The sequence below is a fragment of the Sus scrofa genome, chromosome 14, assembly GCF_054392235.1.
Source record: "Sus scrofa isolate SSC_HxYL_T2T_F1_AM1 chromosome 14, Sscrofa_HxYL_maternal_Yorkshire_Landrace_v2.0, whole genome shotgun sequence".
NCBI lineage: Eukaryota > Metazoa > Chordata > Mammalia > Artiodactyla > Suidae > Sus > Sus scrofa.
Genome location: NC_139396.1, coordinates 3,661,512 through 3,689,155, shown reverse-complemented (window position 1 = coordinate 3,689,155; position 27,644 = coordinate 3,661,512).

The window sequence follows — 27,644 nt, the reverse complement described above, 5'->3', positions numbered from 1 at the left end:
CATGGCGCAATGGATCCCAATTGAATGCAGTGAAATCGATGCAGCGTGATTGAATGCAGTGTATTCCATGCAGCATGGTAAAATGCAACTGGATTGAATGCAGTGGATTCCATGAAGCATGATTGAATGCAGTGGATTCCATGCATCCTGGTAAAATTCATCCCGATTGAATGCAGTGGATTTTATGCAGCATGATAGAATGCAGTGGATTCCTGCAGCATGAATGAATGCAGTGAATTTTTTGCAGCATGGCCCAAAGCATCCCGATTTAATGGAGTGAATGTTAGGCAGCATATCCCAAAACATCCCGATTGAATTCAGTGGATACCATGCAGCATGATTAAATGCAGTGGATTTTATGCACCATGGCCAAAAGCATCCCGATTGAATGCAGTGGATTCCATGCAGGGTCATTAAATGCAGTGGATTCCATGCATTGGGATTGAATGCAGTGTAATCCATGCAGCCTGGTAAAATGCATCCCGATTGAATGCAGTGGATTCCATGCAGCATGATTGAATGCAGTGTATTCCATGCACCATGAAGAAATGGAACCCTATTGAATGCAGGGGATTTTATGCAGCATGATTGAATGCAGTGGATTCCTGCAGCATGATTGAATGCATTCTATTTTTTGCAGCTTGGCCCAAAGCATCCCGATTTAATGCAGTGGATTTTAGGCAGCATGTCCCAAAACATCCCGATTGAATGCAGTCAATACCGTGCAGCATGATTGAATGCAGTGGATTTTATGCAGCATGGCCAAAAGCATCCCGATTCAATGCAGAGGATTCCATGCAGCGTCATTGAATGCAGTGGATTCCATGCATTGTGCTTGAATGCAGTGTAATCCATGCAGCCTGGTAAAATGCATCCCGATTGAATGCAGTGGATTCCATGCAGCATGATTGACTGCAGTGGATTCCATGCAGCCTGGTAAAATGCATCCCAATAGAATGCATTGGATTCCATGCAGCGTGATTTAATTCAGTGCATTCCAGGCAGCATGAAATAATCGAACCCTATTGAATGAAGTGTATTTTATGCACCATGATTGAATGCACTGAATTCTTGCAGCATGAATGAATGCAGTGGATTTTTTGCAGCGTGGCCCAAAGCATCCCGATTGAATGCAGTGGATTCCATGCAGCGTCATTGAATGAAGTGGATTCCATGCATTGTGATTGAATGCAGTGTAATCCATGCAGCCTGGTAAAATGCGTCCCGATTGAATGCAGTGGATTCCATGCAGCATGATTGAATGCAGTGGATTCCATGCAGCCAGGTAAAATGCATCCCTATTGAATGCATTGGATTCCATGCAGCGTGATTGAATTCAGTGTATTCCAGGCAGCATGAAGTAATGGAATCCTATTGAATGAAGTGTCTTTTATGCAGCATGATTGAATGCCGTGGATTCCTGCAGCATGATTGAATGCTGTGGATGTTTTGCAGCATGTCCTAAAACATCCCGATTGAATGCATTGGATACCATGCAGCGTGATTGAATGCAGTGGGTTTTATTCAGCATGGCCAAATGCATCCCGATGGAATGCAGTGGATTCCAAGTGGCATGCGTGAATGCAGTGGATTCCATGAAGCCAGGTAAAATGCATCCCAATTGAATGCAGTGGATTCCATGCAGCCAGATTTAATGCAGTGTATTACAGGCAGCATGAAGAAATGGAACCCTATTGAATGCAGGGAACTTAATGCAGCATGATTGAATGCAGTGGATATCTGCAGCATGATTGAATGCAGTGGATTCCATGCAGCCTGGTAAAATGCATCCCTATTGAATGCATTGGATTCCATGCAGCGTGATTGAATTCAGTGTATTCCAGGCAGCATGAAATAATGGAAGCCTATTGAATGAAGTGTATTTTATGCAGCATGATTGAATGCACTGGATTCCTGCAGCATGAATGAATGCAGTGAATTTTTTGCAGCGTGGCCCAAAGCATCCCCATTGAATGCAGTGGATTCCACGCAGCGTCATTGAATGCAGACGACTCCATGCATTGTGGCACAATGGATCCCGATTGTATTCAGTGCGGTTGACGCAGTGAGGCCCAATGCATCCCGATTGAATGCAGTGGATTATATGCAGCATGGCCAAAAGCATCCCGATTGAAGGCAGTGGATTCCATGCAGCATGATTGAATACAGTGGAGTATTTGCAGCATGGCCCAAAGCATCCCGATTGAATGCAGTGGATTTCATGCAGCGTCATTGAATGCAGAACATTCCATTCATTGTGGGGCAATGGATCTCGTTTGTATGCAGTGGAGACCATGCAGCGAGGCCCAATGCATCCCGATTGAATGCAGTGGATTTTATGCAGCATGGCCAAAAACATGGCGATTGGATGCAGTGGATTCCTTGCTGCATGATTGAATGCAGTGTACTTTATGCAGCATGGCCAAAAGCATCCCGATAGAATGCAGTGGATTCCATGCAGCGTCATTGAATGCAGTGGATTCCATGCATTGTGATGGAATGCAGTGTAATCCAGGCAGCCTGGTAAAATGCATCCCGATTGAATGCAGTGGATTCCATGTATTGTGATTGAATGCAGTGGATTCCATGCATCCTGGTAAAATGCATCCCGATTGAATGCAGTGGATTTTATTCAGCATGACTGAATGCAGTGGATTCCATGCAGCCTGGTAAAATGCATCCCGATTAAATGCTGTGGATTCCATGCAGCATGATTGAATGAAGTCGATTCCATGCAGCATGAAGAAATGGAACCCTATTGAATGCAGGGGATTTTATGCAGCATGATTGAATGCAGTGGATTCCTGCAGCATGAATGAATGCAGTGGATTTTATGCAGCATGGCCACAAGCATCCCGATTGAATGCCGTGGATTCCATGCAGCGTGGTGAAATGCATCCTGATTGAACGCAGTGTATACAATGCATCGTGGCTAAATGGATCCCCATTCAATGCAGTGGATTCTATGCCGCGTTGCCCAATTGATCTCAACTGAATGTAGTGGATTCCATGCATCATGGCGCAATGGATCCCAATTGAATGCAGTGAAATCGATGCAGCGTGATTGAATGCAGTGTATTCCATGCAGCATGGTAAAATGCATCCCGATTGAATGCAGTGGATTCCATGCAGCTTGATTGAATGTAGTGGATTCAATGCAGCCTGGTAAAATTCATCCCGATTGAATGCAGTGGATTCCATGCAGTGTGATTGAATGCAGTGTGATCCATGCAGCATGATGAAATGGAACCCTATTGAATGCAGTGGATTTTATGCAGCATGGCCCAAAGCATCCCGATTAAATGCAGTGGATTTTAGGCAGAATGTCCCAAAACATCCCGATTGAATGCAGTGGACACCATGCAGCATGATTGAATGCAGTGGATTTTATGCACCATGGCCCAAAGCATCCCGATTGAATGCAGTGGATTCCATGCAGTGTCATTGAATGCAGTGGATTCCATGCATTGTGATTGAATGCAGTGTAAAACATGCAGCCTGGTAAAATGCATCCCGATTGAATGCTGTAGATTCCATGCAGCATGATTGAATGCAGTTGATTCCATGCAGCATGAAGAAATGGAACCCTATTGAATGCAGTGGATTTTATGCAGCATGATTGAATGCAGTGGATTTTTGCAGCATGATTGAATGCAGTGGATTTTTTGAAGCTTGGTCCAAAGCATCATGATTTAATGCAGTGAATTTTCTGCAGCATGTCCCAATACATCCCGATAGAATGCATTGGATTCCATGCAGCATGATTGAATGCCGTGGATTTTATGCAGCATGGCCAAAAGCATCCCGATTGAATGCAGTGGATTTCATGCAGCATCATTGAATGCAGTGAATTCCATGCATTTTGATTGAATGCAGTGTAATACATACAGCCTGGTAAAATGCATCCCGATTGACTGCAGTGGATTCCATGCAGCATGACTGAATGCAGTGGATTCCATGCAGCCTGGTAAAATGCATCCCTATTGAATGCATTGGATTCCATGCAGCGTGATTGAATTCAGTGTATTCCAGGCAGAATGAATTAATGGAACCCTATTGAATGAAGTGTATTTATGCAGCATGATTGAATGCACTGGATTCGTGCAGCATGAATGAATGCAGTGGATATTTTGCAGCATGGCCCCAAGCATCCCGATTGAATGCAGTGGATTCCATGCAGCTTGATAGAATGCAGTGGATTCAATGCAGCCTGGTAAAATGCATCCCGTTTGAATGCAGTGGATTCCATGCAGTGTGATTGAATGCAGTGTGATCCATGCAGCATGCAGAAATGGAACCCTATTGAATGCAGTGGATTTTATGCAGCATGATTGAATGCAGTGGATTCCTGCAGCATGATTGAATGCAGTGGATTTTTTGCACCATGGCCCAAAGCATCCCGATTAAATGCAGTGGATTTTAGGCAGCATGTCCCAAAACATCCCGATTGAATGCAGTGGATACCATGCAGCATGATTGAATGCAGTGGATTTTATGCAGCATGGCCCAAATGCATCCCGATAGAATGCAGAGGATTCCATGCAGCGTCTTTGAATGCAGTGGATTCAATGCATTGTGCTTGAATGCAGTGTAATCCATGCAGCCTGGTAAAATGCATCCCGATTGAATGCAGTGGATTCCATGCAGCTTGATTGAATGTAGTGGATTCAATGCCGCCTGGTAAAATGCATCCCGATTGACTGCAGTGGATTCCATGCAGCATGACTGAATGCAGTGGATTCCATGCAGCCTGGTAAAATGCATCCCTATTGAATGCATTGGATTCCATGCAGCGTGATTGAATTCAGTGTATTCCAGGCAGAATGAAGTAATGGAACCCTATTGAATGAAGTGTATTTATGCAGCATGATTGAATGCACTGGATCCCTGCAGCATGAATGAATGCAGTGGATATTTTGCAGCATGGCCCCAAGCATCCCGATTGAATGCAGTGGATTCCATGCAGCGTCATTGAATGCAGAAGACTCCATGCATTGTGGCACAATGGATCCCGATTGTATTCAGTGCGGTTGGCGCAGTGAGGCCCAATGCATCCCGATTGAATGCAGTGGATTATATGCAGCATGGCCAAAATCCCGATTGAAGGCAGTGGATTCCATGCAGCATGATTGAATACAGTGGAGTATTTGCAGCATGGCCCAAAGCATCGCGATTGAATGCAGTGGATTTCATGCAGCGTCATTTAATGCAGAACATTCCATACATTGTGGTGCAATGGATCTCGTTTGTATGCAGTGGAGACCATGCAGCGAGGCCCAATGCATCCCGATTGAATGCAGTGGATTTTATGCAGCATGGCCCAAAATATCCCGATTGGATGCAGTGGATTCCTTGCTGCATGATTGAATGCAGTGTATTTTATGCAGCATGGCCCAAAACATCCCGATTGAATGCAGTGGATTCCATGCAGCCTCATTGAATGCAGTGGATTCTATGCAGCCTGATAAAATTCAATCCAATTGAATGCAGTGGATTCCATGCAGTGTGATTTAATGCAGTGTGATCCATGCTGCATGAAGAAATTGAACCCTATTTAATGCAGTGGATTTTATGCAGCATGATTGAATGCAGTGAATTCCTTCAGCATGATTGAATGCCGTGGATTTTTGCAGCATGGCCCAAAGCATCCCGATTTAATGCAGTGGATTTTATGCAGCATGGCCAAAAGCATCCCGATTGAATGCAGTGGATACCATGCAGCATGATTGAATGCAGTGCATATTATGCACCATGGCCAAAAGCATCCCGATTGAATGCAGTGGATTCCATGCAGCGTCATTGAATGAGGTGGATTCCAGGCAGCATGAAGAAATGGAACCTTATTGAATGCATGGTATTTTATGCAGCATGATTCAATGCAGTGGATTCCTGCAGCATGATTGAATGCAGTGGATTTTTTGCAGCTTGGCCCAAAGCATCCCGATTTAATGCAGTGGATTTTCTGCAGCATGTCCCAATACATCCCGATTGAATGCAGTGGATTTTATGCAGCATGGCCAAAAGCATCCCGATTGAATGCAGATGATTCCATGCAGCGTCATTGAATGCAGTGGATTCCATGCATTGTTATTGAATGCAGTGTAATCCACGCATCCTGGTAAAATGCATCACGATTGAATGCAGTAGATTCCATGAAGCATGACTGAATGCAGTGGATTGCATGCAGCCTGGTAAAATGCATCCCGATTGAATGCAGTCGATTCCATGTATTGTGATTGAATGCAGTTTTATCCATGCAGTGTGGTAAAATGCATCCGGATTGAATGCAGTGGATTTTATGCAGCATGATTGAATGCAGTGGATTCCATGCAGCCTGGTAAAATGCATCCCACTTAAATGCATTGGATTCCATGCAGCATGATTTAATGAAGTGGAACCATGCAGCATGAAGAAATGGAACCCTATTGAATGCAGGGGATTTTATGCAGCATGATTGAATGCAGTGGATTCCTTCAGCATGATTCAATGAAGTGGATTTTTTGCAGCATGGCCACAAACATCCCGATTGAATGCAGTGGATTCCATGCAGCGTGGTGAAATGCATCCTGATTGAACGCAGTGTATACAATGCATCGTGGCTAAATGGATCCCCATTCAATGCAGTGGATTCTATGAAGCGTGGCCCAATTGATCTCAACTGAATGCAGTGGATTCGATGCATCATGGCGCAATGGATCCCAATTGAATGCAGTGAAATCGATGCAGCGTGATTGAATGCAGTGTATTCCATGCAGCCTGGTAAAATGCATCCCAATTGAATGCAGTGGATTCCATGAAGCATGATTGAATGCAGTGGATTCCATGCAGCCTGGTAAAATTCATCCCGATTGAATGCAGGGGATTTTATGCAGCATGATAGAATGCAGTGGATTCCTGCAGCATGAATGAATGCAGTGAATTTTTTGCAGCATGGCCCAAAGCATCCCGATTTAATGGAGTGGATTTTAGGCAGCATATCCCAAAACATCCCGATTGAATGCAGTGGATACCATGCAGCATGATTAAATGCAGTGGATTTGATGCAGCATGGCCAAAAGCATCCCGATTGAATGCAGTGGATTCCATGCAGCGTCATTAAATGCAGTGGATTCCATGCATTGGGATTGAATGCAGTGTAATCCTTGCAGCCTGGTAAAATGCATCCCGATTGAATGCAGTGGATTCCATGCAGCATGATTGAATGCAGTGGATTCCATGCACCATGAAGAAATGGAACCCTATTGAATGCAGGGGATTTTATGCAGCATGATTGAATACAGTGGATTCCTGCAGCATGATTGAATGCAGTGGATTTTTTGCCGCTTGGCCCAAAGCATCCCGATTTAATGCAGTGGATTTTCTGCAGCATGTCCCAAAACATCCCGATTGAATGCAGTCGATACCGTGCAGCATGATTGAATGCAGTGGATTTTATGCAGCATGGCCAAAAGCATCCCTATTCAATGCAGAGGATTCCATGCAGCGTCATTGAATGCAGTGGATTCCATGCATTGTGCTTGAATGCAGTGTAATCCATGCAGCCTTGTAAAATGCATACCGATTGAATGCAGTGGATTCCATGCAGCATGATTGAATGCAGTGGATTCCATGCAGCCTGGTAAAATGCATCCCTATTGAATGCATTATATTCCATGCAGCGTGATTGAATTCAGTGTATTCCAGGCAGCATGAAGAAATGGAACCCTATTGAATGCAGGGAATTTAATGCAGCATGATTGAATGCAGTGGATACCTGCAGCATGATTGAATGCAGTGGATTCCATGCAGCCTGGTAAAATGCATCCCTATTGAATGCATTGGATTCCATGCAGCGTGATTGAATTCAGTGTATTCCAGGCAGCATGAAATAATGGAAGCCTATTGAATGAAGTGTATTTTATGCAGCATGATTGAGTGCACTGGATTCCTGCAGCATGAATGAATGCAGTGAAGTTTTTGCAGCGTGGCCCAAAGCATCCCCATTGAATGCAGTGGATTCCATGCAGCGTCATTGAATGCAGACGACTCCATGCATTGTGGCACAATGGATCCCGATTGTATTCAGTGCGGTTGACGCAGTGAGGCCCAATGCATCCCGATTGAATGCAGTGGATTACATGCAGCATGGCCAAAAGCATCCCGATTGAAGGCAGTGGATTCCATGCAGCATGATTGAATGCAGTGGAGTATTTGCAGCATGTCCCAAAGCATCCCGATTGAATGCAGTGGATTTCATGCAGCGTCATTGAATGCAGAACATTCCATTCATTGTGGGGCAATGGATCTCGTTTGTATGCAGTGGAGACCATGCAGCGAGGCCCAATGCATCCCGATTGAATGCAGTGGATTTTATGCAGCATGGCCAAAAACATGGCGATTGGATGCAGTGGATTCCTTGCTGCATGATTGAATGCAGTGTACTTTATGCAGCATGGCCAAAAACATGGCGATAGAATGCAGTGGATTCCATGCAGCGTCATTGAATGCAGTGGATTCCATGCATTGTGCTTGAATGCAGTGTAATCCAGGCAGCCTGGTAAAATGCATCCCGATTGAATGCAGTGGATTCCATGTATTGTGATTGAATGCAGTGGATTCCATGCATCCTGGTAAAATGCATCCCGATTGAATGCAGTGGATTTTATGCAGCATGATTGAATGCAGTGGATTCCATGCAGCCTGGTAAAATGCATCCCAATTAAATGCTGTGTATTCCATGCAGCATGATTGAATGAAGTCGATTCCATTCAGCATGAAGAAATGGAACCCTATTGAATGCAGGGGATTTTATGCAGCATGATTGAATGCAGTGGATTCCTGCAGCATGAATGAATGCAGTGGATTTTATGCAGCATGGCCACAAGCATCCCGATTGAATGCCATGTATTCCATGCAGCGCGGTGAAATGCATCCAGATTGAACGCAGTGTATACAATGCATCGTGGCTAAATGGATCCCCATTCAATGCAGTGGATTCTATGCAGCGTGGCCCAATTGATCTCAACTGAATGCAGTGGATTCCATGCATCATGGCGCAATGGATCCCAATAGAATGCAGTGAAATCGATGCAGCGTGATTGAATGCAGTGTATTCCATGCAGCCTGGTAAAATGCATCCCGATTGAATGCAGTGGATTCCATGCAGCTTGATAGAATGCAGTGGATTCAATGCAGCCTGGTAAAATGCATCCCGATTGAATGCAGTGGATTCCATGCAGTGTGATTGAATGCAGTGTGATCCATGCAGCATGCAGAAATGGAACCCTATTGAATGCAGTGGATTTTATGCAGCATGATTGAATGCAGTGGATTCCTGCAGCATGATTGAATGCAGTGGATGTTTTGCAGCATGGCCCAAAGCATCCCGATTGAATGCAGTGGATTTAGGGCAGCATGTCCCAAAACATCCCGATTGAATGCAGTGGATACCATGCAGCATGATTGAATGCAGTGGATTTTATGCAGCATGGCCCAAATGCATCCCGATAGAATGCAGAGGATTCCATGCAGCGTCATTGAATGCAGTGGATTCCATGCATTGTGCTTGAATGCAGTGTAATCCATGCAGCCTGGTAAAATGCATCCCGATTGAATGCAGTGGATTCCATGCAGCTTGATTGAATGTAGTGGATTCAATGCAGCCTGGTAAAATTCATCCCGATTGAATGCAGTGGATTCCATGCAGTGTGATTGAATGCAGTGTGATCCATGCAGCATGCAGAAATGGAACCCTATTGAATGCAGTGGATTTTATGCAGCATGGCCCAAAGCATCCTGATTAAATGCAGTGGATTTTAGGCAGAATGTCGTAAAACATCCCGATTGAATGCAGTGGATACCATGCAGCATGATTGAATGCAGTGGATTTTATGCAGCATGGCCCAAATGCATCCAGATTGAATGCAGTGGATTCCATGCAGCGTCATTGAATGCAGTGGATTCCATGCATTGTGATTGAATGCAGTGTAAAACATGCAGCCTGGTAAAATGCATCCCGATTGAATGCTGTAGATTCCATGCAGCATGATTGAATGCAGTTGATTCCATGCAGCATGAAGTAATGGAACCCTATTGAATGCAGTGGATTTTATGCAGCATGATTGAATGCAGTGGATTTTTGCAGCATGATTGAATGCAGTGGATTTTTTGAAGCTTGGTCCAAAGCATCGTGATTTAATGCAGTGAATTTTCTGCAGCATGTCCCAATACATCCCGATAGAATGCATTGGATTCCATGCAGCATGATTGAATGCCGTGGATTTTATGCAGCATGGCCAAAAGCATCCCGATTGAATGCAGTGGATTTCATGCAGCATCATTGAATGCAGTGAATTCCATGCATTGTGCTTGAATGCAGTGTAATCCATACAGCCTGGTAAAATGCATCCCGATTGACTGCAGTGGATTCCATGCAGCATGACTGAATGCAGTGGATTCCATGCAGCCTGGTAAAATGCATCCCTATTGAATGCATTGGATTCCATGCAGCGTGATTGAATTCAGTGTATTCCAGGCAGAATGAAGTAATGGAACCCTATAGAATGCAGGGAATTTAATGCAGCATGATTGAATGCACTGGATTCCTGCAGCATGAATGAATGCAGTGGATATTTTGCAGCATGGCCCCAAGCATCCCGATTGAATGCAGTGGATTCCATGCAGCGTCATTGAATGCAGAAGACTCCATGCATTGTGGCACAATGGATCCCGATTGTATTCAGTGCGGTTGACGCAGTGAGGCCCAATGCATCCCGATTGAATGCAGTGGATTATATGCAGCATGGCCAAAAGCATCCCGATTGAAGGCAGTGGATTCCATGCAGCATGATTGAATACAGTGGAGTATTTGCAGCATGTCCCAAAGCATCCTGATTGAATGCAGTGGATTCCATGCAGTGTGATTGAATGCAGTGTGATCCATGCAGCATGACGAAATTGAACCCAATTGAATGCAGTCGATTTTATGCATCATGGCTAAAATCATCCCTATTGAATGCAGTGGATTCCATGCAGCGTCATTGAATGCAGTGGATTCCATGCATTGTGATTGAATGCAGTGGATTCCATGCAGCCTGGTAAAATGCATCCCTATTGAATGCATTTTATTCCATGCAGCATGATTGAATTCAGTGTATTCCAGGCAGCATGAAGTAATTGAACCCTATTGAATGCAGGGTATTTTATGCAGCATGATTGAATGCAGTGGATTCCCGCAGCATGATTGAATGCAGTGGATTCCATGCAGCCTGGTAAAATGCATCCCTATTGAATGCATTGGATTCCATGCAGCGTGATTGAATTCAGTGTATTCCAGGCAGCATGAAATAATGGAAGCCTATTGAATGAAGTGTATTTTATGCAGCATGATTGAGTGCACTGGATTCCTGCAGCATGAATGAATGCAGTGAATTTTTTGCAGCGTGGCCCAAAGCATCCCCATTGAATGCAGTGGATTCCATGCAGCGTCATTGAATGCAGACGACTCCATGCATTGTGGCACAATGGATCCCGATTGTATTCAGTGCGGTTGACGCAGTGAGGCCCAATGCATCCCGATTGAATGCAGTGGATTACATGCAGCATGGCCAAAAGCATCCCGATTGAAGGCAGTGGATTCCATGCAGCATGATTGAATGCAGTGGAGTATTTGCAGCATGTCCCAAAGCATCCCGATTGAATGCAGTGGATTTCATGCAGCGTCATTGAATGCAGAACATTCCATTCATTGTGGGGCAATGGATCTCGTTTGTATGCAGTGGAGACCATGCAGCGAGGCCCAATGCATCCCGATTGAATGCAGTGGATTTTATGCAGCATGGCCAAAAACATGGCGATTGGATGCAGTGGATTCCTTGCTGCATGATTGAATGCAGTGTACTTTATGCAGCATGGCCAAAAACATGGCGATAGAATGCAGTGGATTCCATGCAGCGTCATTGAATGCAGTGGATTCCATGCATTGTGCTTGAATGCAGTGTAATCCAGGCAGCCTGGTAAAATGCATCCCGATTGAATGCAGTGGATTCCATGGATTGTGATTGAATGCAGTGGATTCCATGCATCCTGGTAAAATGCATCCCGATTGAATGCAGTGGATTTTATGCAGCATGATTGAATGCAGTGGATTCCATGCAGCCTGGTAAAATGCATCCCAATTAAATGCTGTGTATTCCATGCAGCATGATTGAATGAAGTCGATTCCATGCAGCATGAAGAAATGGAACCCTATTGAATGCAGGGGATTTTATGCAGCATGATTGAATGCAGTGGATTCCTGCAGCATGAATGAATGCAGTGGATTTTATGCAGCATGGCCACAAGCATCCCGATTGAATGCCATGTATTCCATGCAGCGCGGTGAAATGCATCCAGATTGAACGCAGTGTATACAATGCATCGTGGCTAAATGGATCCCCATTCAATGCAGTGGATTCTATGCAGCGTGGCCCAATTGATCTCAACTGAATGCAGTGGATTCCATGCATCATGGCGCAATGGATCCCAATAGAATGCAGTGAAATCGATGCAGCGTGATTGAATGCAGTGTATTCCATGCAGCCTGGTAAAATGCATCCCGATTGAATGCAGTGGATTCCATGCAGCTTGATAGAATGCAGTGGATTCAATGCAGCCTGGTAAAATGCATCCCGATTGAATGCAGTGGATTCCATGCAGTGTGATTGAATGCAGTGTGATCCATGCAGCATGCAGAAATGGAACCCTATTGAATGCAGTGGATTTTATGCAGCATGATTGAATGCAGTGGATTCCTGCAGCATGATTGAATGCAGTGGATGTTTTGCAGCATGGCCCAAAGCATCCCGATTGAATGCAGTGGATTTAGGGCAGCATGTCCCAAAACATCCCGATTGAATGCAGTGGATACCATGCAGCATGATTGAATGCAGTGGATTTTATGCAGCATGGCCCAAATGCATCCCGATAGAATGCAGAGGATTCCATGCAGCGTCATTGAATGCAGTGGATTCCATGCATTGTGCTTGAATGCAGTGTAATCCATGCAGCCTGGTAAAATGCATCCCGATTGAATGCAGTGGATTCCATGCAGCTTGATTGAATGTAGTGGATTCAATGCAGCCTGGTAAAATTCATCCCGATTGAATGCAGTGGATTCCATGCAGTGTGATTGAATGCAGTGTGATCCATGCAGCATGCAGAAATGGAACCCTATTGAATGCAGTGGATTTTATGCAGCATGGCCCAAAGCATCCTGATTAAATGCAGTGGATTTTAGGCAGAATGTCGTAAAACATCCCGATTGAATGCAGTGGATACCATGCAGCATGATTGAATGCAGTGGATTTTATGCAGCATGGCCCAAATGCATCCAGATTGAATGCAGTGGATTCCATGCAGCGTCATTGAATGCAGTGGATTCCATGCATTGTGATTGAATGCAGTGTAAAACATGCAGCCTGGTAAAATGCATCCCGATTGAATGCTGTAGATTCCATGCAGCATGATTGAATGCAGTTGATTCCATGCAGCATGAAGTAATGGAACCCTATTGAATGCAGTGGATTTTATGCAGCATGATTGAATGCAGTGGATTTTTGCAGCATGATTGAATGCAGTGGATTTTTTGAAGCTTGGTCCAAAGCATCGTGATTTAATGCAGTGAATTTTCTGCAGCATGTCCCAATACATCCCGATAGAATGCATTGGATTCCATGCAGCATGATTGAATGCCGTGGATTTTATGCAGCATGGCCAAAAGCATCCCGATTGAATGCAGTGGATTTCATGCAGCATCATTGAATGCAGTGAATTCCATGCATTGTGCTTGAATGCAGTGTAATCCATACAGCCTGGTAAAATGCATCCCGATTGACTGCAGTGGATTCCATGCAGCATGACTGAATGCAGTGGATTCCATGCAGCCTGGTAAAATGCATCCCTATTGAATGCATTGGATTCCATGCAGCGTGATTGAATTCAGTGTATTCCAGGCAGAATGAAGTAATGGAACCCTATAGAATGCAGGGAATTTAATGCAGCATGATTGAATGCACTGGATTCCTGCAGCATGAATGAATGCAGTGGATATTTTGCAGCATGGCCCCAAGCATCCCGATTGAATGCAGTGGATTCCATGCAGCGTCATTGAATGCAGAAGACTCCATGCATTGTGGCACAATGGATCCCGATTGTATTCAGTGCGGTTGACGCAGTGAGGCCCAATGCATCCCGATTGAATGCAGTGGATTATATGCAGCATGGCCAAAAGCATCCCGATTGAAGGCAGTGGATTCCATGCAGCATGATTGAATACAGTGGAGTATTTGCAGCATGTCCCAAAGCATCCTGATTGAATGCAGTGGATTCCATGCAGTGTGATTGAATGCAGTGTGATCCATGCAGCATGACGAAATTGAACCCAATTGAATGCAGTCGATTTTATGCATCATGGCTAAAATCATCCCTATTGAATGCAGTGGATTCCATGCAGCGTCATTGAATGCAGTGGATTCCATGCATTGTGATTGAATGCAGTGGATTCCATGCAGCCTGGTAAAATGCATCCCTATTGAATGCATTTTATTCCATGCAGCATGATTGAATTCAGTGTATTCCAGGCAGCATGAAGTAATTGAACCCTATTGAATGCAGGGTATTTTATGCAGCATGATTGAATGCAGTGGATTCCCGCAGCATGATTGAATGCAGTGGATTCCATGCAGCCTGGTAAAATGCATCCCTATTGAATGCATTGGATTCCATGCAGCGTGATTGAATTCAGTGTATTCCAGGCAGCATGAAATAATGGAAGCCTATTGAATGAAGTGTATTTTATGCAGCATGATTGAGTGCACTGGATTCCTGCAGCATGAATGAATGCAGTGAATTTTTTGCAGCGTGGCCCAAAGCATCCCCATTGAATGCAGTGGATTCCATGCAGCGTCATTGAATGCAGACGACTCCATGCATTGTGGCACAATGGATCCCGATTGTATTCAGTGCGGTTGACGCAGTGAGGCCCAATGCATCCCGATTGAATGCAGTGGATTACATGCAGCATGGCCAAAAGCATCCCGATTGAAGGCAGTGGATTCCATGCAGCATGATTGAATGCAGTGGAGTATTTGCAGCATGTCCCAAAGCATCCCGATTGAATGCAGTGGATTTCATGCAGCGTCATTGAATGCAGAACATTCCATTCATTGTGGGGCAATGGATCTCGTTTGTATGCAGTGGAGACCATGCAGCGAGGCCCAATGCATCCCGATTGAATGCAGTGGATTTTATGCAGCATGGCCAAAAACATGGCGATTGGATGCAGTGGATTCCTTGCTGCATGATTGAATGCAGTGTACTTTATGCAGCATGGCCAAAAACATGGCGATAGAATGCAGTGGATTCCATGCAGCGTCATTGAATGCAGTGGATTCCATGCATTGTGCTTGAATGCAGTGTAATCCAGGCAGCCTGGTAAAATGCATCCCGATTGAATGCAGTGGATTCCATGTATTGTGATTGAATGCAGTGGATTCCATGCATCCTGGTAAAATGCATCCCGATTGAATGCAGTGGATTTTATGCAGCATGATTGAATGCAGTGGATTCCATGCAGCCTGGTAAAATGCATCCCAATTAAATGCTGTGTATTCCATGCAGCATGATTGAATGAAGTCGATTCCATTCAGCATGAAGAAATGGAACCCTATTGAATGCAGGGGATTTTATGCAGCATGATTGAATGCAGTGGATTCCTGCAGCATGAATGAATGCAGTGGATTTTATGCAGCATGGCCACAAGCATCCCGATTGAATGCCATGGATTCCATGCAGCGCGGTGAAATGCATCCTGATTGAACGCAGTGTATACAATGCATCGTGGCTAAATGGATCCCCATTCAATGCAGTGGATTCTATGCAGCGTGGCCCAATTGATCTCAACTGAATGCAGTGGATTCCATGCATCATGGCGCAATGGATCCCAATAGAATGCAGTGAAATCGATGCAGCGTGATTGAATGCAGTGTATTCCATGCAGCCTGGTAAAATGCATCCCGATTGAATGCAGTGGATTCCATGCAGCTTGATAGAATGCAGTGGATTCAATGCAGCCTGGTAAAATGCATCCCGATTGAATGCAGTGGATTCCATGCAGTGTGATTGAATGCAGTGTGATCCATGCAGCATGCAGAAATGGAACCCTATTGAATGCAGTGGATTTTATGCAGCATGATTGAATGCAGTGGATTCCTGCAGCATGATTGAATGCAGTGGATGTTTTGCAGCATGGCCCAAAGCATCCCGATTGAATGCAGTGGATTTAGGGCAGCATGTCCCAAAACATCCCGATTGAATGCAGTGGATACCATGCAGCATGATTGAATGCAGTGGATTTTATGCAGCATGGCCCAAATGCATCCCGATAGAATGCAGAGGATTCCATGCAGCGTCATTGAATGCAGTGGATTCCATGCATTGTGCTTGAATGCAGTGTAATCCATGCAGCCTGGTAAAATGCATCCCGATTGAATGCAGTGGATTCCATGCAGCTTGATTGAATGTAGTGGATTCAATGCAGCCTGGTAAAATTCATCCCGATTGAATGCAGTGGATTCCATGCAGTGTGATTGAATGCAGTGTGATCCATGCAGCATGCAGAAATGGAACCCTATTGAATGCAGTGGATTTTATGCAGCATGGCCCAAAGCATCCTGATTAAATGCAGTGGATTTTAGGCAGAATGTCGTAAAACATCCCGATTGAATGCAGTGGATACCATGCAGCATGATTGAATGCAGTGGATTTTATGCAGCATGGCCCAAATGCATCCAGATTGAATGCAGTGGATTCCATGCAGCGTCATTGAATGCAGTGGATTCCATGCATTGTGATTGAATGCAGTGTAAAACATGCAGCCTGGTAAAATGCATCCCGATTGAATGCTGTAGATTCCATGCAGCATGATTGAATGCAGTTGATTCCATGCAGCATGAAGTAATGGAACCCTATTGAATGCAGTGGATTTTATGCAGCATGATTGAATGCAGTGGATTTTTGCAGCATGATTGAATGCAGTGGATTTTTTGAAGCTTGGTCCAAAGCATCGTGATTTAATGCAGTGAATTTTCTGCAGCATGTCCCAATACATCCCGATAGAATGCATTGGATTCCATGCAGCATGATTGAATGCCGTGGATTTTATGCAGCATGGCCAAAAGCATCCCGATTGAATGCAGTGGATTTCATGCAGCATCATTGAATGCAGTGAATTCCATGCATTGTGCTTGAATGCAGTGTAATCCATACAGCCTGGTAAAATGCATCCCGATTGACTGCAGTGGATTCCATGCAGCATGACTGAATGCAGTGGATTCCATGCAGCCAGGTAAAATGCATCCCTATTGAATGCATTGGATTCCATGCAGCGTGATTGAATTCAGTGTATTCCAGGCAGAATGAAGTAATGGAACCCTATTGAATGAAGTGTATTTATGCAGCATGATTGAATGCACTGGATCCCTGCAGCATGAATGAATGCAGTGGATATTTTGCAGCGTGGCCCCAAGCATCCCCATTGAATGCAGTGGATTCCATGCAGCGTCATTGAATGCAGAAGACTCCATGCATTGTGGCACAATGGATCCCGATTGTATTCAGTGCGGTTGACGCAGTGAGGCCCAATGCATCCCGATTGAATGCAGTGGATTATATGCAGCATGGCCAAAAGCATCCCGATTGAAGGCAGTGGATTCCATGCAGCATGATTCAATGCAGTGGATTATTTGCAGCATGTCCCAAAGCATCCCGATTGAATGCAGTGGATTTCATGCAGCGTCATTTAATGCAGAACATTCCATCCATTGTGGTGCAATGGATCTCGTTTGTATGCAGTGGAGACCATGCAGCGAGGCCCAATGCATCCCGATTGAATGCAGTGGATTTTATGCAGCATGGCCAAAAACATGGCGATTGGATGCAGTGGATTCCTTGCTGCATGATTGAATGCAGTGTACTTTATGCAGCATGGCCAAAAGCATCCCGATAGAATGCAGTGGATTCCATGCAGCGTCATTGAATGCAGTGGATTCCATGCATTGTGATGGAATGCAGTGTAATCCAGGCAGCCTGGTAAAATGCATCCCGATTGAATGCAGTCAATTCCATGTATTGTGATTGAATGCAGTATAATCCATGCAGCATGGTAAAATGCATCCCGATTGAATGCAGTGGATTTTATGCAGCATGATTGAATGCAGTGGATTCCATGCAGCCTGGTAAAATGCATCCCAATTAAATGCTGTGGATTCCATGCAGCATGATTGAATGAAGTGGATTCCATGCAGCATGAAGAAATGGAACCCTATTGAATGCAGGGGATTTTATGCAGCATGATTGAATGCAGTGGATTCCTTCAGCATGATTGAATGAAGTGGATTTTTTGCAGCATGGCCACAAACATCCCGATTGAATGCCATGGATTCCATGCAGCGTGGTGAAATGCATCCTGATTGAACGCAGTGTATACAATGCAGCGTGGCTAAATGGATCCCCATTCAATGCAGTGGATTCTATGCAGCGTGGCCCAATTGATCTCAACTGAATGCAGTGGATTCCATGCATCATGGCGCAATGGATCCCAATTGAATGCAGTGAAATCGATGCAGCGTGATTGAATGCAGTGTATTCCATGCAGCATGGTAAAATGCAACTGGATTGAATGCAGTGGATTCCATGAAGCATGATTGAATGCAGTGGATTCCATGCATCCTGGTAAAATTCATCCCGATTGAATGCAGTGGATTTTATGCAGCATGATAGAATGCAGTGGATTCCTGCAGCATGAATGAATGCAGTGAATTTTTTGCAGCATGGCCCAAAGCATCCCGATTTAATGGAGTGGATGTTAGGCAGCATATCCCAAAACATCCCGATTGAATTCAGTGGATACCATGCAGCATGATTAAATGCAGTGGATTTTATGCACCATGGCCAAAAGCATCCCGATTGAATGCAGTGGATTCCATGCAGGGTCATTAAATGCAGTGGATTCCATGCATTGGGATTGAATGCAGTGTAATCCATGCAGCCTGGTAAAATGCATCCCGATTGAATGCAGTGGATTCCATGCAGCATGATTGAATGCAGTGTATTCCATGCACCATGAAGAAATGGAACCCTATTGAATGCAGGGGATTTTATGCAGCATGATTGAATGCAGTGGATTCCTGCAGCATGATTGAATGCATTCTATTTTTTGCAGCTTGGCCCAAAGCATCCCGATTTAATGCAGTGGATTTTAGGCAGCATGTCCCAAAACATCCCGATTGAATGCAGTCAATACCGTGCAGCATGATTGAATGCAGTGGATTTTATGCAGCATGGCCAAAAGCATCCCGATTCAATGCAGAGGATTCCATGCAGCGTCATTGAATGCAGTGGATTCCATGCATTGTGCTTGAATGCAGTGTAATCCATGCAGCCTGGTAAAATGCATCCCGATTGAATGCAGTGGATTCCATGCAGCATGATTGACTGCAGTGGATTCCATGCAGCCTGGTAAAATGCATCCCAATAGAATGCATTGGATTCCATGCAGCGTGATTTAATTCAGTGCATTCCAGGCAGCATGAAATAATCGAACCCTATTGAATGAAGTGTATTTTATGCACCATGATTGAATGCACTGAATTCTTGCAGCATGAATGAATGCAGTGGATTTTTTGCAGCGTGGCCCAAAGCATCCCGATTGAATGCAGTGGATTCCATGCAGCGTCATTGAATGAAGTGGATTCCATGCATTGTGATTGAATGCAGTGTAATCCATGCAGCCTGGTAAAATGCGTCCCGATTGAATGCAGTGGATTCCATGCAGCATGATTGAATGCAGTGGATTCCATGCAGCCAGGTAAAATGCATCCCTATTGAATGCATTGGATTCCATGCAGCGTGATTGAATTCAGTGTATTCCAGGCAGCATGAAGTAATGGAATCCTATTGAATGAAGTGTCTTTTATGCAGCATGATTGAATGCCGTGGATTCCTGCAGCATGATTGAATGCTGTGGATGTTTTGCAGCATGTCCTAAAACATCCCGATTGAATGCATTGGATACCATGCAGCGTGATTGAATGCAGTGGGTTTTATTCAGCATGGCCAAATGCATCCCGATGGAATGCAGTGGATTCCAAGTGGCATGCGTGAATGCAGTGGATTCCATGAAGCCAGGTAAAATGCATCCCAATTGAATGCAGTGGATTCCATGCAGCCAGATTTAATGCAGTGTATTACAGGCAGCATGAAGAAATGGAACCCTATTGAATGCAGGGAACTTAATGCAGCATGATTGAATGCAGTGGATATCTGCAGCATGATTGAATGCAGTGGATTCCATGCAGCCTGGTAAAATGCATCCCTATTGAATGCATTGGATTCCATGCAGCGTGATTGAATTCAGTGTATTCCAGGCAGCATGAAATAATGGAAGCCTATTGAATGAAGTGTATTTTATGCAGCATGATTGAATGCACTGGATTCCTGCAGCATGAATGAATGCAGTGAATTTTTTGCAGCGTGGCCCAAAGCATCCCCATTGAATGCAGTGGATTCCACGCAGCGTCATTGAATGCAGACGACTCCATGCATTGTGGCACAATGGATCCCGATTGTATTCAGTGCGGTTGACGCAGTGAGGCCCAATGCATCCCGATTGAATGCAGTGGATTATATGCAGCATGGCCAAAAGCATCCCGATTGAAGGCAGTGGATTCCATGCAGCATGATTGAATACAGTGGAGTATTTGCAGCATGGCCCAAAGCATCCCGATTGAATGCAGTGGATTTCATGCAGCGTCATTGAATGCAGAACATTCCATTCATTGTGGGGCAATGGATCTCGTTTGTATGCAGTGGAGACCATGCAGCGAGGCCCAATGCATCCCGATTGAATGCAGTGGATTTTATGCAGCATGGCCAAAAACATGGCGATTGGATGCAGTGGATTCCTTGCTGCATGATTGAATGCAGTGTACTTTATGCAGCATGGCCAAAAGCATCCCGATAGAATGCAGTGGATTCCATGCAGCGTCATTGAATGCAGTGGATTCCATGCATTGTGATGGAATGCAGTGTAATCCAGGCAGCCTGGTAAAATGCATCCCGATTGAATGCAGTGGATTCCATGTATTGTGATTGAATGCAGTGGATTCCATGCATCCTGGTAAAATGCATCCCGATTGAATGCAGTGGATTTTATTCAGCATGACTGAATGCAGTGGATTCCATGCAGCCTGGTAAAATGCATCCCGATTAAATGCTGTGGATTCCATGCAGCATGATTGAATGAAGTCGATTCCATGCAGCATGAAGAAATGGAACCCTATTGAATGCAGGGGATTTTATGCAGCATGATTGAATGCAGTGGATTCCTGCAGCATGAATGAATGCAGTGGATTTTATGCAGCATGGCCACAAGCATCCCGATTGAATGCCGTGGATTCCATGCAGCGTGGTGAAATGCATCCTGATTGAACGCAGTGTATACAATGCATCGTGGCTAAATGGATCCCCATTCAATGCAGTGGATTCTATGCAGCGTTGCCCAATTGATCTCAACTGAATGTAGTGGATTCCATGCATCATGGCGCAATGGATCCCAATTGAATGCAGTGAAATCGATGCAGCGTGATTGAATGCAGTGTATTCCATGCAGCCTGGTAAAATGCATCCCGATTGAATGCAGTGGATTCCATGCAGCTTGATTGAATGTAGTGGATTCAATGCAGCCTGGTAAAATTCATCCCGATTGAATGCAGTGGATTCCATGCAGTGTGATTGAATGCAGTGTGATCCATGCAGCATGATGAAATGGAACCCTATTGAATGCAGTGGATTTTATGCAGCATGGCCCAAAGCATCCCGATTAAATGCAGTGGATTTTAGGCAGAATGTCCCAAAACATCCCGATTGAATGCAGTGGACACCATGCAGCATGATTGAATGCAGTGGATTTTATGCACCATGGCCCAAAGCATCCCGATTGAATGCAGTGGATTCCATGCAGTGTCATTGAATGCAGTGGATTCCATGCATTGTGATTGAATGCAGTGTAAAACATGCAGCCTGGTAAAATGCATCCCGATTGAATGCTGTAGATTCCATGCAGCATGATTGAATGCAGTTGATTCCATGCAGCATGAAGAAATGGAACCCTATTGAATGCAGTGGATTTTATGCAGCATGATTGAATGCAGTGGATTTTTGCAGCATGATTGAATGCAGTGGATTTTTTGAAGCTTGGTCCAAAGCATCATGATTTAATGCAGTGAATTTTCTGCAGCATGTCCCAATACATCCCGATAGAATGCATTGGATTCCATGCAGCATGATTGAATGCCGTGGATTTTATGCAGCATGGCCAAAAGCATCCCGATTGAATGCAGTGGATTTCATGCAGCATCATTGAATGCAGTGAATTCCATGCATTTTGATTGAATGCAGTGTAATACATACAGCCTGGTAAAATGCATCCCGATTGACTGCAGTGGATTCCATGCAGCATGACTGAATGCAGTGGATTCCATGCAGCCTGGTAAAATGCATCCCTATTGAATGCATTGGATTCCATGCAGCGTGATTGAATTCAGTGTATTCCAGGCAGAATGAATTAATGGAACCCTATTGAATGAAGTGTATTTATGCAGCATGATTGAATGCACTGGATTCGTGCAGCATGAATGAATGCAGTGGATATTTTGCAGCATGGCCCCAAGCATCCCGATTGAATGCAGTGGATTCCATGCAGCTTGATAGAATGCAGTGGATTCAATGCAGCCTGGTAAAATGCATCCCGTTTGAATGCAGTGGATTCCATGCAGTGTGATTGAATGCAGTGTGATCCATGCAGCATGCAGAAATGGAACCCTATTGAATGCAGTGGATTTTATGCAGCATGATTGAATGCAGTGGATTCCTGCAGCATGATTGAATGCAGTGGATTTTTTGCACCATGGCCCAAAGCATCCCGATTAAATGCAGTGGATTTTAGGCAGCATGTCCCAAAACATCCCGATTGAATGCAGTGGATACCATGCAGCATGATTGAATGCAGTGGATTTTATGCAGCATGGCCCAAATGCATCCCGATAGAATGCAGAGGATTCCATGCAGCGTCTTTGAATGCAGTGGATTCAATGCATTGTGCTTGAATGCAGTGTAATCCATGCAGCCTGGTAAAATGCATCCCGATTGAATGCAGTGGATTCCATGCAGCTTGATTGAATGTAGTGGATTCAATGCCGCCTGGTAAAATGCATCCCGATTGACTGCAGTGGATTCCATGCAGCATGACTGAATGCAGTGGATTCCATGCAGCCTGGTAAAATGCATCCCTATTGAATGCATTGGATTCCATGCAGCGTGATTGAATTCAGTGTATTCCAGGCAGAATGAAGTAATGGAACCCTATAGAATGCAGGGAATTTAATGCAGCATGATTGAATGCACTGGATTCCTGCAGCATGAATGAATGCAGTGGATATTTTGCAGCATGGCCCCAAGCATCCCGATTGAATGCAGTGGATTCCATGCAGCGTCATTGAATGCAGAAGACTCCATGCATTGTGGCACAATGGATCCCGATTGTATTCAGTGCGGTTGGCGCAGTGAGGCCCAATGCATCCCGATTGAATGCAGTGGATTATATGCAGCATGGCCAAAATCCCGATTGAAGGCAGTGGATTCCATGCAGCATGATTGAATACAGTGGAGTATTTGCAGCATGGCCCAAAGCATCGCGATTGAATGCAGTGGATTTCATGCAGCGTCATTTAATGCAGAACATTCCATACATTGTGGTGCAATGGATCTCGTTTGTATGCAGTGGAGACCATGCAGCGAGGCCCAATGCATCCCGATTGAATGCAGTGGATTTTATGCAGCATGGCCCAAAATATCCCGATTGGATGCAGTGGATTCCTTGCTGCATGATTGAATGCAGTGTATTTTATGCAGCATGGCCCAAAACATCCCGATTGAATGCAGTGGATTCCATGCAGCCTCATTGAATGCAGTGGATTCCATGCAGCCTGATAAAATTCAATCCAATTGAATGCAGTGGATTCCATGCAGTGTGATTTAATGCAGTGTGATCCATGCTGCATGAAGAAATTGAACCCTATTTAATGCAGTGGATTTTATGCAGCATGATTGAATGCAGTGAATTCCTTCAGCATGATTGAATGCCGTGGATTTTTGCAGCATGGCCCAAAGCATCCCGATTTAATGCAGTGGATTTTATGCAGCATGGCCAAAAGCATCCCGATTGAATGCAGTGGATACCATGCAGCATGATTGAATGCAGTGCATATTATGCACCATGGCCAAAAGCATCCCGATTGAATGCAGTGGATTCCATGCAGCGTCATTGAATGCAGTGGATTCCATGCTTGTGATTGAATGCAGTGTAATTCATGCAGCCTGGTAAAATGAATCCCGATTGAATGCAGTGGATTCCATGCAGCATAATTGAATGAGGTGGATTCCAGGCAGCATGAAGAAATGGAACCTTATTGAATGCATGGTATTTTATGCAGCATGATTCAATGCAGTGGATTCCTGCAGCATGATTGAATGCAGTGGATTTTTTGCAGCTTGGCCCAAAGCATCCCGATTTAATGCAGTGGATTTTCTGCAGCATGTCCCAATACATCCCGATTGAATGCAGTGGATTTTATGCAGCATGGCCAAAAGCATCCCGATTGAATGCAGATGATTCCATGCAGCGTCATTGAATGCAGTGGATTCCATGCATTGTTATTGAATGCAGTGTAATCCACGCATCCTGGTAAAATGCATCACGATTGAATGCAGTAGATTCCATGAAGCATGACTGAATGCAGTGGATTGCATGCAGCCTGGTAAAATGCATCCCGATTGAATGCAGTCGATTCCATGTATTGTGATTGAATGCAGTTTTATCCATGCAGTGTGGTAAAATGCATCCGGATTGAATGCAGTGGATTTTATGCAGCATGATTGAATGCAGTGGATTCCATGCAGCCTGGTAAAATGCATCCCACTTAAATGCATTGGATTCCATGCAGCATGATTTAATGAAGTGGAACCATGCAGCATGAAGAAATGGAACCCTATTGAATGCAGGGGATTTTATGCAGCATGATTGAATGCAGTGGATTCCTTCAGCATGATTCAATGAAGTGGATTTTTTGCAGCATGGCCACAAACATCCCGATTGAATGCAGTGGATTCCATGCAGCGTGGTGAAATGCATCCTGATTGAACGCAGTGTATACAATGCATCGTGGCTAAATGGATCCCCATTCAATGCAGTGGATTCTATGAAGCGTGGCCAAATTGATCTCAACTGAATGCAGTGGATTCGATGCATCATGGCGCAATGGATCCCAATTGAATGCAGTGAAATCGATGCAGCGTGATTGAATGCAGTGTATTCCATGCAGCCTGGTAAAATGCATCCCAATTGAATGCAGTGGATTCCATGAAGCATGATTGAATGCAGTGGATTCCATGCAGCCTGGTAAAATTCATCCCGATTGAATGCAGGGGATTTTATGCAGCATGATAGAATGCAGTGGATTCCTGCAGCATGAATGAATGCAGTGAATTTTTTGCAGCATGGCCCAAAGCATCCCGATTTAATGGAGTGGATTTTAGGCAGCATATCCCAAAACATCCCGATTGAATGCAGTGGATACCATGCAGCATGATTAAATGCAGTGGATTTGATGCAGCATGGCCAAAAGCATCCCGATTGAATGCAGTGGATTCCATGCAGCGTCATTAAATGCAGTGGATTCCATGCATTGGGATTGAATGCAGTGTAATCCATGCAGCCTGGTAAAATGCATCCCGATTGAATGCAGTGGATTCCATGCAGCATGATTGAATGCAGTGGATTCCATGCACCATGAAGAAATGGAACCCTATTGAATGCAGGGGATTTTATGCAGCATGATTGAATACAGTGGATTCCTGCAGCATGATTGAATGCAGTGGATTTTTTGCCGCTTGGCCCAAAGCATCCCGATTTAATGCAGTGGATTTTCTGCAGCATGTCCCAAAACATCCCGATTGAATGCAGTCGATACCGTGCAGCATGATTGAATGCAGTGGATTTTATGCAGCATGGCCAAAAGCATCCCTATTCAATGCAGAGGATTCCATGCAGCGTCATTGAATGCAGTGGATTCCATGCATTGTGCTTGAATGCAGTGTAATCCATGCAGCCTTGTAAAATGCATACCGATTGAATGCAGTGGATTCCATGCAGCATGATTGAATGCAGTGGATTCCATGCAGCCTGGTAAAATGCATCCCTATTGAATGCATTATATTCTATGCAGCGTGATTGAATTCAGTGTATTCCAGGCAGCATGAAGAAATGGAACCCTATTGAATGCAGGGAATTTAATGCAGCATGATTGAATGCAGTGGATACCTGCAGCATGATTGAATGCAGTGGATTCCATGCAGCCTGGTAAAATGCATCCCTATTGAATGCATTGGATTCCATGCAGCGTGATTGAATTCAGTGTATTCCAGGCAGCATGAAATAATGGAAGCCTATTGAATGAAGTGTATTTTATGCAGCATGATTGAGTGCACTGGATTCCTGCAGCATGAATGAATGCAGTGAATTTTTTGCAGCGTGGCCCAAAGCATCCCCATTGAATGCAGTGGATTCCATGCAGCGTCATTGAATGCAGACGACTCCATGCATTGTGGCACAATGGATCCCGATTGTATTCAGTGCGGTTGACGCAGTGAGGCCCAATGCATCCCGATTGAATGCAGTGGATTACATGCAGCATGGCCAAAAGCATCCCGATTGAAGGCAGTGGATTCCATGCAGCATGATTGAATGCAGTGGAGTATTTGCAGCATGTCCCAAAGCATCCCGATTGAATGCAGTGGATTTCATGCAGCGTCATTGAATGCAGAACATTCCATTCATTGTGGGGCAATGGATCTCGTTTGTATGCAGTGGAGACCATGCAGCGAGGCCCAATGCATCCCGATTGAATGCAGTGGATTTTATGCAGCATGGCCAAAAACATGGCGATTGGATGCAGTGGATTCCTTGCTGCATGATTGAATGCAGTGTACTTTATGCAGCATGGCCAAAAACATGGCGATAGAATGCAGTGGATTCCATGCAGCGTCATTGAATGCAGTGGATTCCATGCATTGTGCTTGAATGCAGTGTAATCCAGGCAGCCTGGTAAAATGCATCCCGATTGAATGCAGTGGATTCCATGGATTGTGATTGAATGCAGTGGATTCCATGCATCCTGGTAAAATGCATCCCGATTGAATGCAGTGGATTTTATGCAGCATGATTGAATGCAGTGGATTCCATGCAGCCTGGTAAAATGCATCCCAATTAAATGCTGTGTATTCCATGCAGCATGATTGAATGAAGTCGATTCCATGCAGCATGAAGAAATGGAACCCTATTGAATGCAGGGGATTTTATGCAGCATGATTGAATGCAGTGGATTCCTGCAGCATGAATGAATGCAGTGGATTTTATGCAGCATGGCCACAAGCATCCCGATTGAATGCCATGTATTCCATGCAGCGCGGTGAAATGCATCCAGATTGAACGCAGTGTATACAATGCATCGTGG